This window comes from Panthera uncia, chromosome F1 (assembly GCF_023721935.1).
Source record: "Panthera uncia isolate 11264 chromosome F1, Puncia_PCG_1.0, whole genome shotgun sequence".
NCBI lineage: Eukaryota > Metazoa > Chordata > Mammalia > Carnivora > Felidae > Panthera > Panthera uncia.
In genome coordinates this window covers 58624864-58640460 of record NC_064813.1, presented here as the reverse complement: position 1 = coordinate 58640460, position 15597 = coordinate 58624864, and positions in this window count along the sequence as shown.

Below are 15597 nucleotides of genomic sequence, written 5' to 3'. Positions count from 1 at the left end.
ATAACGAAAATGAATACATTCAGCTACCTGCCACAACATGCATCAATCTCATAAATATAACATTGAGCAAAAGAAGCAAGAAACAACAAAACTCATGAAGTATGGTTCCATCCAACTAAAGCTCATAAACAGAAAAGTAAACCACCTTCTATGGAAATGCATCCGTAACGGTAATTTTTTTTTTAAATGCAAGAAAATTATTATCACAATAATCAAGATAGAGTGACTTCTACTAGGTAAGGATAAGGCTGTAATTGAGTAGAAGTCTACTGGGGGCCTTTGGGTGGTAGCAATGTTCTATTTTTTGACCTGGGCAGGATCTAAGTCGTGTGTGTGTGTGTGTGTGTGTGTGTGTGTGTGTGTGTACACCATATAGCACAATAAAATAAGGATAAAAGAAATTCTAAATGTATTATTGGAACATCCTTATGATGAATACAATGGCATCATCAAAGAAGGGACGAAGATAGCTCTTGAAGTGCTCACGCAGAAGATCTCTAAGATGCACTAAGTGAAAGAAGCAAGGTGCCAAAGCATGCATGGCAGAAAGAAAGTCCTGTAAATAAAACTGAAAGAATGGCACAGAGATAAGCAATAGATAACAGATATGCACATACATATATATATACACGTTTATGTATAAATAAACAGGTATGATATAGTGATATCATATATCACTATATATATCATATATCACTATCATATATCATATATAGTGATACAAAGATAGATAACAGATTGATAAATATATAGATAACTGGTTGATTCATAAAAGCACTGATATATGATAGACGCATAAACAGAAAGATAGATAGATTCTTTGATACCCAGATACCTACATGGATACCTAGGGAGATAAATGCATAGAGAAAGACCCATACATAGATAGATGATAGACAGAAAGACGAGTACATCGATACAAGGATAACATAGAATGATAAAAACATAAAATATACAAAGGTAATAAATAACAGATATATTAACTCATAGATACGCAGGTGCAGTGATAGATAAGTGGATAGACCCACAGATAATATTTAGGATTCGTGTGTGCAGGTTTTGTTTGTTGGGACTGGGGAGGGAATTAGAAGACAATTAACAGGGGTCGCCATCATACAACATTACAATATACATCCATAAAATATGACATGACATTACTTGGGAGTATATGCCATTTTGATAAATTGCTTAATATATCATTTAAAAATATATTTCCTTCTATATTCATAGGATAAGAAAGATGGCAATAGTGTACCACAAATATTAAAATAATAATGGTTGGTAACAGAATTGGGGACAATCTTACTCCATTGTGCCCCTCATTTAGGTTTCCCAAAACAGCAATAATATTTTTTATTTTAAAACATGCCTGTATCGAACTAAAATATAAATAAAACAGACATACTTGACTTAAAAAAAATAATAAAAGGACACAGGTGGTCATTACTCCCTTTTCATTCACAACTTTTCACTTGGGTCTTTAAACACGGACGGGTGACTACAGCTAGGGTCCTAACTAGCTTTTTATCTGAAAAGCTGTGTGAAGTGGGTGGCCTGGTCTTTCTATTCCCCTGCATGGCTGTCTTTTGCTCCGGGGCCAGGGAATTTGACAGCAGAGAACGAGTCAGAGAGGGGGCAGGCCCAGAGCCTGTCTTCGGGCAGGGCTGAGACTCCACTCACTCACAGATCAGAAGCCAAATCGAATAGCTCAGCAAACCACAACAGCATTGCTCAAATATTCATTCATTCACTTACTAGCTAAATATCTATTGGACACCTACCAAACGCTGAGATGGCCCTAGACCCTGGGAACATACAGATCAAGTGTCTTCCTGTTGGGCTATTACATCATAATGGAGAAGAGACACAGTAAGTGGATACGTTATCATAAAAGGTTAGGGATTAAGAATTAAGCAAACACAGGAGACATTAGCCAGAGATTTGCCTGTTTCAGGCAGACTGTTCAAGAAAGGCCTCTCTGAGATGGGGACTTGTGCAGAGACTCAAAGAGAGGAAACAATGATGCAAAAATGAGGGGGGGGGGGGCAGGGAGCATGCTACGTGGTAAGGAAAGCAAGCCTAAAGGCCCTGAGGTCAGAGCAGGCCCAGTGCGTTTGAGGAAAGGCCTGAAGTCCACCGTGGCTCAAAATAATAAGAGAAAATGAAATTAGGGAGGTCAGCAGGGGCCAAATCAAATAGGGTCTCTCTTGTGAGCTCTGCATTTTATTTTCTGTGTGCCATCACAGTGACAGCCAAACTTTTATGTGACGCTTGCTGGGCTTTCCAGGGGTTTGAGCCAAATGCGTTCTCTCCTGAAGCACTTTGGGAGGTGTTTCAAAGACAACCACACACCACATCTCCCCTCTCCCCATCCCAACTGGATGTATCTCCCCCATGGCTCCCTTGGCACAGGTTAGTACTTATGACGGCTTCCTCCCTCCATAGCCCCGGCTGAGCTCACTCTTCCCTCCACGTAGCGGTCCTGCTCTGCCATCACAGTCCTTATCTCGTCCCACAAGAACCCCTGACGCTCCCTCTTACCAAACGTGCCGGGAGCACAGGCTGCCCTCTCCACTCAGCAGCCTCACTTCACCTCTGCACCAGGAACGCAGCAAAGGCAGCCTCAGCGCCTCCGCATGTGGGCCAAACAGCGGTTCCCTGTGTTCTCCAACTGCAAGAGACATCTCCCCACTGCTCAAGTGGTCCCAAAGCAGCCCCCCTCCTTGGGCCAGTGTTCCTCAACCTCGACACCAGTGACATTTGAGGCTGTGTACTTGGTGTTCCTTGTGGGGACTGTCCTGTGCCCTGCAGGATATTTAGCATCATCTCTGGCCTCTCTCCAGTCAGGACAACTCCAAATGTCTCCAGACATGGCCATCGCCCCCTGTGTGTGGAAGCCACTCCCCTCCATTGAAGAACCACCTTCAGGGAAAAACGTGCTTCCCTGCGGGAATAGGCGTGACTTACCTCGGACTCAAAGTCCAAGGCAAAAGCTCTTAATCAATCTTGACTCCACCTTGACCTTTCCAGATTCTCTTATAGCCTAAATGGTGAAGGTTCCAAGTTTGCAAAACCAGTTTTCAGGACTCTTTTCCAAGGACTGCAAAGGCCCCCTGCCATCTTGCTGAGAAACGTGGTGTATTTAAAACCAGAGTCTTGGAGCCTCAATCAAAATGGAGACAGAAATGGCCCCGTTCTCATACGCTATTCTCGAACCATTTCATGAAAAATGAAGGCAGCATACCTACACATCACACTAGCATTTATTAGTACAGTGTCTGCATAGAATATCTCTGGGAGGATTCACAGGGGGCTTGAAAGATAATTGGCTTTTTCCAAGGAAGGGATCGGACAAGGTGACTGGACGAACAAGGACAGAAGGCTTTTCACTTTCATAACTTGTGAATTCCAAACCATAATATTATCAATAACACTACTTTTCAAAGGGAAAAAGGGCGAAGGATTCAAAACAATGGCAACTTTAGAACCTTAAAAGGAGAGGCAGAAGTGCTTAGGACAAAGCTCGTGTGGAGAGCCTGAATTCTAGAAGACGAGATGGCCCAGCTCTTCTGTGGTCCCAGCATGTCCTGGGGTAAAAAAAAAGAAGTAAATGGAAGCGACTTGTGTTATTTTTATACGAATATTGCAAGTCCACGGAATTTTCCCTCTAAAGGACGGATTTCAAAGCTTGGCTTTTTCTACCAGAGGACTGCAAAATCAACGTATTCATTCATTCATTCTTTTTTTTTTTTTTCTTAATTTACTTATTTTGAGAGGGAGAGTACGTGAGTGGGGGGAGGGGCAGAGAGAGAGGGAGAATCCCACGCAGGGTCTGCAATGTGAGCCCAGACCCTGATGCAGGGCTCAATCTCACAATCTGTTGAGATCATGACCTGAGCTGAAATCAAGAGTCAGAGGCTTAACTGACTGAGTCACCCAGGCGCCCCCATTCTTTCTTTCTTTCAGGCGCTGTTCTAGGTGCAGGGGAAACAGCTTTGACCGAGACAAAACCCCAGGTCTCATCTATTCTAATCCAGGGAGAGGTCAGAAAAAAATGCAAAAAAAGTGAGTAAACTATAGTGTGTTAGAGGGTAAGAAACACCCAAGAGGAAGAGGACATCATGGAGGGTATATAAGGAGTTTTAGGTGCAGAGGTAGGTATTAAGGTTTTAAACAAGGTTATCAGGGCAAGAGGCTTCAATAAGAAGATGAGTTTTGGGAGCATCTGGGTGGCTTAGTCGGTCAAGCGTCTGACTCTTGACTTCAACTCAGGTCATGATTTCATGGTGGATGGGATCAAACCCCACATCGGGCTTTGCGCTGACAGCGTGGAGCCTGCTTAGGATTCTTCTCTCCCTCTCTCTCTGCCCCTCCCCTCCTTGGGCTTGCTCTCTCTCAAAATAAATAAATAAACATTAAAAAAAAATAGCTTTAAAAAAAAAAGATGATGATGATGATGATGGTTTTTGAACAAAGTCCTGAAGCTGTTGAAGGAGGGAAACTTCCAGACTCTGCCCAGAAGGGCCCTATGCCTGGGCTTGGGCTCTGCTGTCACAGTCGTGAAAATCTTAATAAAGTTCGAATAAGAAGCCCCACATTTGCATTTTGTACGGGGCACTGCAGTGTATGTAGCTAGGCCTGCTTCCAGATAATCTGGGGAGTACCTGTCCATGCAAAGAGAATGGCAAACACCATACCTGGAGTTTTCAAGGAGCAAGGACGCCAGGTGACTGGAGATGGGAGTCAGGACAGTGACAGGCTGATGCACCACATAACACAAGACCATCCTGAGTGCTGGGCTCGCCCTCTGGGTGAGACAGAGAGCAATCTGTGAGCTTTGGGCAGGGGGTGACACAACACGTGTTTTAAAAGGATTACTCTGGGGGTGCCCGGCTGGAGCCTGGTTGGAGCATGCGACTCTTCATCTCAGGGTTGTGAGTTCGAGCCCCAAGTGGGGTATAGAGATGACTTAAATAAATAAAACCTTTGGGGGCAGCTGGGTGGTTCAGTTGGTTAAGCATCCGACTTCAGCTCAGGTCATGATCTCACAGTTCAGGAGTTCAAGCCCTGCGTTGGGCTCTGTGCTGACAGCACAGAGCCTGGAGCCTGCTTTAGATTGTGTCTCCCTCTCTCTCTCTGCCCCTCCCCTGCTCATGCTCTGTCTCTGTCTCTCTCTCACTCTCAAAAGTAAACATTAAAAAAATAATAAATAAATAAAACTTTAAAAAATAAAATAATATAAAAAATAAAAATAAGAAAATGATTACTCTGGACTTTTACTGAGACTAGGTAAGACAGATGGGCAGGAGTGGGATTAAGGTGACCAGTTCAGAGGCTATTATTGCCCTAAATGACGTTGGACATGGCTTGGACCAGAGTGCCCTTAGTGCAAAGGTAGTGAGAAGTAGTCAGATTCTGGGTGCATTTTGGAGCATTTGCTAGATTTTACACAGTGTGAGAGTTGAAAAGAAGAGTCAATGATGCTCTAAAGTTGGCCTGAACAACTGGAAGGATTTGGGAATGCGCAAGACCGTGAGAGAAGCAAATTTTCCAGGGAATGTGAGGAATCCACTTAGAGATTTTTTTTTTTAAGTTTCTTTATTTTTTGAGAGAGAGAGAGAGAGAGAGAGCGAGCACGAGGAGGGGAGGGGCAGGAAAAGAGGAAGAGAGAAGATCCCAAGCAGGCTCCCCGCTGCCAGTGCAGAGCCCAATGCAGGACTCGAACTCACAGACCGTGAGATCATGACCTGAAATCGAGAGTCAGGCACTTGATTCTGACTGAGCCACCCAGGCGCCCGTCACTTAGAGATGTTTTAACTTTAAGGTGACTATTCCATCTTGAAGAAGAGATGTCCAATAGGTCATCTGTGTCAGGAGTTCAGGGGAGAACCCAACTGACAACGTATATTTAGGATTCATAGGCTCAAATGGATGAGATTTAAAGTCATGGGAGTAGATGAGACACCATACAAGCGTGCAGACAGAAAAGCAGTTCGCGGGGTGAATTCTGAGGTGCTCCTGTAGTAGGAGGTATGAACGTGAGGGGGAACCAGCAAAGGGAGCCCCTAAAGCATGCTCCATACAGAAAAATTACCATCCTAATAGAGCCTGACAGAGAAGAATATCTTTCAATATGTTGAAAAATAAGTGGCATGCAGCCTTGCAGATGCTTCCAGTCTTGACATCAATCCAGGCTTTGGTAACAACTCCCAGATCAGACAAGCCATTAGCAGAAGAGCCGTGAACCCCAAGCCATGGAAATGACTGATTACTAATATTGTGGTGGTGGTGGTGGTGGTGGTGAATAATTTCAAAAGAAGAAAGAGAAAGAGTGTCTGGACTTGTAGGATGTCCAATGATCCCAGGTGCTCTGAGCCCGAGGCGATCCCCAAGGCACAGGATTTTGAATGCTAACACTGGAAAGTCCCAGGCAAACAGGGATGAGTTGGTCAACCCAACCTGGTGTCAGTCATTCAAATTCAGTCCTCCCAGCTACTTATCTTGTGTTTTCTCATCTGTAAAAATAGGAGTAATACAGGATTGTTATTAAGATAAAACAAGAATATTGCACATCAGAACGCCTGATAGTAGGTACTCAATAAATAGTAGTTATTATTTATACTGGAAGAAAGACATCACTAGATTATGGCAAGCAAAGTATTTGGGGTTCACAATTATTTTTTAATTTTTTTAATGTGTATTCATTTTTGAGACAGAGGTAGAGTGTGAGCAGGGGAGGGGCAGAGAGAGAGGGAGACACGGAATCCAAAGCAGGCTCCAAGCTCTGAGCTGTCAGCATATAGCCCGACATGGGGTTCGAACCCACGAACCGTGAGATCATGCCCTGAGCCGAAGTCGGACACTCAGCCGACTGAGCCACCCAGGCGCCCCTGGGTTCACAATTACAATGCTGACTTACGAAGGAACGCTAACACACGTTCATTTTATTCCAGTTTAACACCATTATCGTTAAGAGGTAGAGAGGTCATGACGTGAAATAAAGAGAGGAAGCCCAACACAGTATTTGCTTCTGTCATAAACAGAATTTACACCATCATAATATTAACACCAGTTACTGACTTTCGACTTGTAGAACTGAACAACAGATAAATTATGGAAGGGGCGCCTGGGTGGCTCAGTCGGTTGAGCGTCCAACTTTGGCTCAGGTCATGATCTCGTGGTTTGTGAGTTCGAGCCCCACATTGGGCTCCGTGCTGACAGCTCAGAGCCTGGAGCCTGCTTCGGATTCTGTGTCTCCCTCTCTCTGCCCCTTCCTGCTCACGCTCTCTCAAAAATGAATAAACGTTAATAAAAATCTTTTTTTTAAGTTGTAAAAAAAAATTATGGGAAAACCAGAGTTTCAAAACAAATTATAAAGAAGCCCAACACGATATTTGCTTTTGTCATAAACAGGATTTACACCATCATAATTTTAACACCAGTTATTGACTTTCGACTTGTAGAACTGAACTATAGATAAATTATGGGAAAACCGTAGTTTCAAAACAAAGTAAAAATGTTATTCATCTGGATTTTGTCAAATAAATCTATAGCTGTCAAAAGCGGGGGGGATGGGGGTGCCTGGGTGGCTCAGTCGGTTGGGCGTCCAACTTCAGCTCAAGTCACGATCTCGCGGTCCGTGAGTTCGAGCCCCGTGTGGGGCTCTGGGCTGATGGCTCAGAGCCTGGAGCCTGCTTCCGATTTTGTGTCTCCCTCTCTCTCTGCCCCTCCCCCATTCATGCTCTGTCTCTCTCTGTCTCAAAAATAAATAAACGTTAAAAAAAAAAAAGCGGGGGGATGAAAATGGGGTAAAGAGGGGCAGAAGGCAGTAGAGGCATCAAGGTTCACAATGGGAAATTAAACACTGTCTCTTGTTTGCGCACCAAGAGGTTGAGATTTCAATGTTTCGCTTAAAGACGCCCGATTACAGTGGAGGAAATGAGACGGGAGTTCGAGCCATTTTGGAAGGTGGGTAAGTGGTGAACACATTTTAAAGGTGATGGAGGTGAACTAACTCCTCTCCTACTAGGATGGCAAGGCGTAAAGTGGATACAGTTAAAAAATGGTGTAAGGTTCTTGTTGGGAAATATGGAGATACCACCACAGGGGAAAAAAATAGAAAGGTTTAAAGTTGTATCTGGGGACCGGACGAGTTGAGGCAGGAGACAACCTCATAGGTGAATCAGCACTTTCATGATAATCCTTTCTCCATCCCTCTCTCCCCTCCCCCCATTGGACTTTAATAATGTGCATTGACTCTGTTTACGAAAGCTTAAAAGTAAAAAGAAAACAAAGACTGTAAAAATAACTGCCCATTCAAAATAATTTTTTTAAAGGATATTAAGTGCTTTTATGCATTCAGCTTTTCAGAAAACTGAGTTGTTTGGAGTGACTCATTCTTTGGATATGTTAAAAAAAAATTTTTTTTTCCCTACTCCACCCAGTCCCTCCTTCCTTCTGAAGCCAGGCCCCTGTCTATACAGTCACTGAAAAACTAGATTCTCACACTTTGATCGCACTTGAACTATTTAGAGAAGACTGACCAGTCAACCCATCACTGGGTACACCACTGTATTAATCTGCTCGAGCTGCCATAACAGAACATCACAGCCCGGTGGCTTAAACAATGGAAATTTCTTTTCCCACGAGGCTAAAGCAAGGTGTTGACCAGGCTGCAGACCCATCTGGAGCTTGGGGTCCTCTTCCAAGTTCATCCAGGTTGGGGCAGAATTCAGCTCCTTTCCATTGCAGGACCAAGGTCCCTGTTTTCTTGCTGGCTGCCAGCTGGGCATCACTCGGGGCTCCTGCAGCCCACCCTCAGGGGTCAGCCAGGTGGGCCCTCCACAAGCCATCTACCACAGGTTCGGCCGTTGGCTTTGGTCCAGGCTAACAGGAAAGTGCCTCTAGAAACAGAGCTCGCCTGATTCGATCTAATCCACAGATCCCACTCAAATTTTGTCAATCATCCTAATAGTATCTACTATAGGTCTAGGATCTCATTCAGGATCACACCTAACACTTAGTTGTCATGTGTCTTTAGCCTCTAGTTCCTCAGTGTTTCCTTATCTTTTATGGCCTTGACCATTTTTAATGAGAACAGGCCAGTTACTTTGTAGAAAATCCCTGTTAACAGATCGGATGTTTGTGTCCTTCCTAAATATGTATGTCGAAACCCTAACCCACATTGTGATGGTATTGGGAGATGGGGCTTTTGGGAGGTAATTAGGTTTAGATGAGGTCATGAGGGGGGGACCTCATTACGGGATTAGTACCTTTATAAGAAGAGGGGGAAATCCCTCTCTCCTTCTGCCTGTCTCTGTCTCGATCTCTGTCTCTATCTCTGTCTCTCTGTCACGTGAGGACAAAGTGACAAGATGGGCGTCTACGAGTCAGGAAGCCTTCACTGTGATCTCAGCCTCCAGAACCGTGAAATAAGCGTCTGTTGCTTCAGCCAATCAGTCTATGGTATTTTGTTATGGCAGCCTAGCTGAGTAAGATAGTCCCACAGTTTGGATTTATCTGATATTGCCTTCTAATTACATGCAAACTATATATTCTTGGTAGAAATACCCCAAAAGGGATGCTATGTTCTTCTAATGGCAGCCTATCAGGAAGTCCACACTGTCTATTTATCCCAATACTGGTGGTATTTTAACATTTATAAGATAGTGTCTGTCAGAATTCTCTATGGTAAAATTAACTGGGAAGTATTTGCCATTAATTAATAAACATTTAACGCATCATCTGTGTGGAGACAACTTTGAAATTAGGCAAATATTCGGTCCCTCGTCAAACATTCACCCACTGGATTTAGCATCCATTAATGAATCTGACCTGAATCAATTATTACTATAACGATTGCAAAATGCTTCTAGTTCCATCATTCCCTCTGCACTTATTAATTAGTATCATACTGTGCAGTTTTCCCTTCTTATTGATTGACTGATTCAGTATGGACTCATGGGTTTCTACTTTATTGAGCAGATTATATTTGTTACTATTACTATATGTTTGTTGCTCGAATTTTCCCAGGCTTAGCCAGTGGAAGCTCCCTTAAGCTGATTCTTACGTCCTTATGACATACCCCGTATTACTCTTTGAACAATTTTTACTTTCTGGCACAAATATATCTTTGAGGCTCAAACTTTACTTGTTTTTTCCATATCTGGAATCAGCCATTTACCCAAAGATCCCTGGTTCCTTTTAGTGGAAAATGGTATTTAGAAACCAAGATCTGGGGGGCACCTGGGTGGCTCAGTCAGTTAAGTATCCCACTCTTGATTTCAGCTCAGGTCATGATCTCCAGGTTTGTGAGTTTGAGCCCCACATTCGGTTCTGCACTGACAGCGTGGAGCCTGCTTGGGATTCTCTCTCTCTCTCTCTCTCTCTCTCTCTCTCTCTCTGCCACTCCCCCACCCATAACCCCTCTCTCAAAATAAATAAATAAACATTAAAGAAAATAGAAACCAAGATCTGGGCACTGGTTATGCTCATTGCTACTGGGATATTATTGCTTCTACACCCTCACAGGAGACAGAACTAAAAATACGTGAACACACATACACTTTGCCTATAAATCTGTGTTTATGTCAGTCTATCTACACATACTGACAACCGTGGGTTCACAAACATTTCCAACTCCAAACCATCACCACAGGGTTTTCTCCAGCCTCTGCTTTTCCATGTTTTGTAATTTCCTTTTCAGATCGTGAGAAACTGGATTCCACCGTTCTCAATCTTTACTTTTTTGGCCAATTCCCCAGTGGTAACCAATCTCCTGACCACTCGCACAGTCTCCTTGGGCCATGGCCCTGGCAGCCCCAGCCACATTGGCTGAGCCATTGGCCCTGGTCTCACCAAACACACCAACCACAAAGGTCGAATCCTCAACCCTAGCTGTCCTGACTGGCTAATTCTTTGGCATGGGCACCACCAGTCTTGCCAGCCAATTCCCCATCCCCAATTCTACAGACCTTGTTGAGGGTGCCAAAGAGATGACTTTTTTAAAAACCCAGAGAGTGCTGCCGTGATTAAAATTGTTTATTACTGGTGGGGCACCTGGATGGCTCAGTCAGTTAAGCGTCCAACTCTTGATTTCAGCTCAGGTCATGATCTCATGCTTTGTGGGTTCAAGCCCAGCAGAGGACTCTCTGCTCTCAGCCCAGAGGTCACTTCGGATCCTCTGTCTCCCTCTCTCTCTGTCCCTCCCCCTCCTCTCTCTCAAAAATAAACGTTTAAAAAATTGATTATTACTAGAGAAGAAAAAGACCTCAGTGGAACAGAATAAAGAATCCAGAAACAGACCTAAATATGCATGCATTTTAGTTCATACTAAAGGTGTCATTTCTGATTAGTGGATTTACAGGTAATCTAGTCAGTGGCATAAATAAAATAGTGTTGGGGAAATTGAAGAACTGTTAAAAAAAATATGAGGCTGGGCTTATAATTTATTGTTTATACCAACATTAATTACAGATGGATCAAAGATTTTGAATAAAATATATCCACATAATTTGTGAATAAAGCGTGAATAATTTATATATTCGATCTTGGAGTGGAAAAGGCTTTTCCCAGAAGGAAAGCAAAGCCAAGGGGCTGTAAGGCAGAAGTCTGATAAATGTAACCACACAAAATTATACATTTATGAAATTTCTCTTCGATCAATCAATACGGCCTAAAATTCACTGGGGCTGACAAAATAATTTCAAACAACAAGTGCAAAATAGAAGAATAAGGAAAAGATATGCCGGCAGCTTAAAGAAAATAAAAAGGTGGATGGGTAATCCTTCCCAGGCTTGCACCAAAGTAAGAAAAATGAGAACCAAGACAAAGCGATGCAGTGCTTCTCCCATGAGAACGGAAGGCAGGGCTGCTGATCGGAGCCACAGAGGCTGGGACACTCTCCACACCACTGCCCCACACCGCACCTGTCTGGTTGAGCATGCGCATTCTCGCCTGCTGTCGTGGACTCAAAGTGCAAATTCATGAATTCTTTCTGCAAGAAAATTTGGCAATTGATTTCGATATTTAAAATGTACCTACCTGGGGCGCCCGGGTGGCTCAGTCTGTTAAGTGTCCGACTCTGGATTTCAGCTCAGGTCCTGATCTCTCGGTTCGTGGGTTCGAGCCCCACATCACTCTGTGCTGTCAGCACAGAGCCTGCTTGGGATTTTCTCTCTCTCTCTCACTCTCTCTGCCCCTCCCCTGCTCGCACTCTCTCTCTCTCGCAAAATAAATATATTTTTTTAATTTTTTTAAATAAATAAAATGTACAGACCTATTAACCCAACCATCCCAACACTAAGAATTTACCCTAAGAATATACTGGTAAAAGTCGCCAGGTGTCTCTTCAACTCTTGTAGGATGTTGACTGCAGCCTTTTTCATAATAATGAGAGAGAAAAAAAATGGAACCAACTACACGAGGAGCTGGCTAAACAAAGTATAGGTACATCCATCCTCTGAAGTAAAATGCCACCTTTAAAGAGAATGAGCTAGTGCTCTAAGTGCTGATATGAAAAGGCTTATGAAGACTTTATATTTTTTTTTTTTTTAAAGCTAACTACCGTGAGTATAGGAGAAACCCCTTTGTATTAACAAAATTTTATATAAAGAGATAAACACAGGGGAACCTGGGAGGCTCAGTCAGTTAAGTGTCTGACTTCGGCTCAGGTCAGGATCTCACGGTTTGTGGGTTTGAGCCCCACGTCAGGCTCTGCACTGACAGTATGGAGACTGCTTGGGATTCTCGCTCTCCCTTTCTCTCTGACTCTCCCTCCCTCCCTCCACTTCTCTCTCAAAATAAATTGATAAACTTAAAAAAGAGAGAGAGAAATACAGATTTGCAGCTATAGACTTTTTTTTTTTTTCTAATTTATGGAGGCTACTTCAAGACCATCTGAAACAAACATAGGAGGAAGGTGATACCCGTATTCTGATCTTTCCCTCAGAGCTTGGTTCCTTCGGACTGAAAAGCTTTAATGGGGTGGCCTTTGAGGAAGGACAGTTTTGTCTCTTGCAGTTTGAGGTATAATCCGGAGATGCCTCCAATTCTGGACTTTTCCTACCCCACCTGGTCCTTTTCTGCTTGAAAATGAGTCAGCTCCTGCCTGGACACATCTCATAATTCAGGTCCACAGGGGAGCTTGGGTGGCTCAGTCGGTTAAGTATCTGACTTCGGCTCAGGTCATGATCTCACAGCTCGTGAGTTCAAGCCCCACATGGGGCTCTGTGCTGACAGCTCAGAGCCTGGAGCCTGCTTCAGGATCTGCCTCCGTCTTTCTCTGCTCCTCCCCTGCTCACACTCTGTCTCTCTCTCCCTCTCAAAAATAAACATTTAAAAAAAGAATTCAGATCTACAACCCCTTATCCACAAATGTGAAACCCAAAAAGCTCTGAAAAATAAGTTTTACTGTAGCTCATTCCTGTAACTCCATGGCAGTAAAATTCGACCTATATTGGTGTGGGTTATTTTTAATCTCTATTTATCCTTGCTCGTGTGAATAATCATGCATCTCACTGCAGAAATAAGAATATGCTTGATTATGGGGTGCTATCCCAGACTCTGCTGGGGAGTTTTGTGCTACACTGTATAATATCTGCCCTCTTAACTTCCTAAATTTAGAAAACTTTTGAATGAATTCTCAACAGCATCTGGCTCCAAAGGGTTTGGACCTGTACCTTGCTAAAAGCAGCAACGTGCTGCTAACTCACCCTAAAATTCTGGTTCTTTCCAACTTCCATTCCCATTATCATAGGCTCAAGAGGAATCTGTATCTGCCTTCCTGGCTCTCTCAGGCAGTGTTTTACCAACTCTATTTCCCCAGCATGACAAGGATCCGCCTCACTGGCTGGTGCCCAGATACCAAGTTGATGATACATTATTTTGGATCTTTATTATGGCAGCCCTCCACTCCTGGTTCTAATTTCTATGTATTTAGAATAGTCTAAACTGCTATCATAAATACGACACCAAATGAAACGGCTCAAGCAAAGTAAACCTTTACGTTCACGCGACGTTTGGGGGAAGCGATTCCCCGTCGGTGAGAAGCTCTCTTCTGCGTGGTCATGCAGGGACCCAGGCTGACAGCTCTGGCCCCCGAGGTTACTCTGGCCTCCACCTGCTCACCACCAGCTTGAGAGAACTCACCTAAAACATTCCTCGAGGGAGAACTGTCACCTAGAGATAGCCACACCTAACTACAAGAGAATTTAAGGAATGTAGGGTAGCCCGAGAATCCTTACTAGCTACCATTAGTGAAGAGCCAAACATTCCTGAGCACGCTCATTCTAGCCACGAACAAGTCTGGCTAGATTGTTCTTTGGGATTTTTAGGGATATAAAATATGGCAGAAATGGAAGAGGGGGGACCAGTGATCATCTGTCAAGGGCGGGGCATGATTTTTGGGTAAATCTGGAGGATGGTGAAATGAGAGCCAGTGTGGTGCGTGAGGAATATGAACAGAAGAGGAAGCCATTAGATATATTATTTGCTGTTCCTCCTTTACCAACCTCTAAATGTTGAAAAACCCAATAGTAGGGACCTCTGATCTGTCCTGAACTTCATTCTATTCTCTCTACATGTGACTATAAAACCCATGCATAGATCTTTGATTTCCAAAAGCTCAGACCTGACAGCTAAACTCTTCTAGCAACTCTTTATCTTCTGAATATCTAAGAGGCATCTCAGGATAAAATGCAGTTAGAGAGACTGGCTAATTGTTCCCTAAATCCCCATCTTATGCACCCAACTAAGCATTTCCTGGCTTCCCATGATGCTAGATGAAGGCATAGAGCCTAGCAGATCACAAGATAGAAAGGGCTTAGATTCATGAATAAATGCATAAAACATTACTCTCTGAATACCCGCATTGAACTGCTTTGTGAACAAGAAAAGAAAAATCTATTGTGTTCGGCCATTCCTATTTTAAAGCTATTTGTCCAGCAGCCGTTAGCCTACCCAGGCTACAGATGTCCAAAACTGAACCTGACTCTCCTACCCAAATTCCTGCCCCCACCCATCTCCTCTACCTACTGTGGTAATTCCTTGGTAAGTGATGCCTTTCTCCATTCTATTGCTCAGAACAGAAGCCTTGACTTCTTTCCTTACCCACACATTGAGTCCACAAGCAAGGGCTCTTGGTTCTCTCTGTATTATTTCAGTTTGACTACAATAACAAACCCAAGCTCGCAGTGATTCACAATAAATATTTATGGCTCACACACGTCTGTGACTGAGCTGGGCTTCGCTAACTTTGGTTGAGTTCAGCCCACTTTGGCTCCAGACTGCAACGCAGGTTTGGGTCTGCAAGCCATGCTTCTCATTCTGAGACTCAGAGGGAAGAAACAAGGGATTCCTGGAACACGCTCTGTTTTCATGGTGGGAGGGGCAGCAGCACAAAAGAGAGGAGAGCAATTTCCCATGCCTCATTGAAATTTCGGTCACCATCTGTAATTATACTGGTTTTACTGACAGTTTCCCCTATTAGGATGTAAGTTCTATTGGTGCCTGGCCTCTACTAGGCACTTATAGGTTTGTTAAATTCATGTTAAATGAGAGCATTCTGGGAAAGTAGTTTGCGTCTAGGCTGTTAAGGAT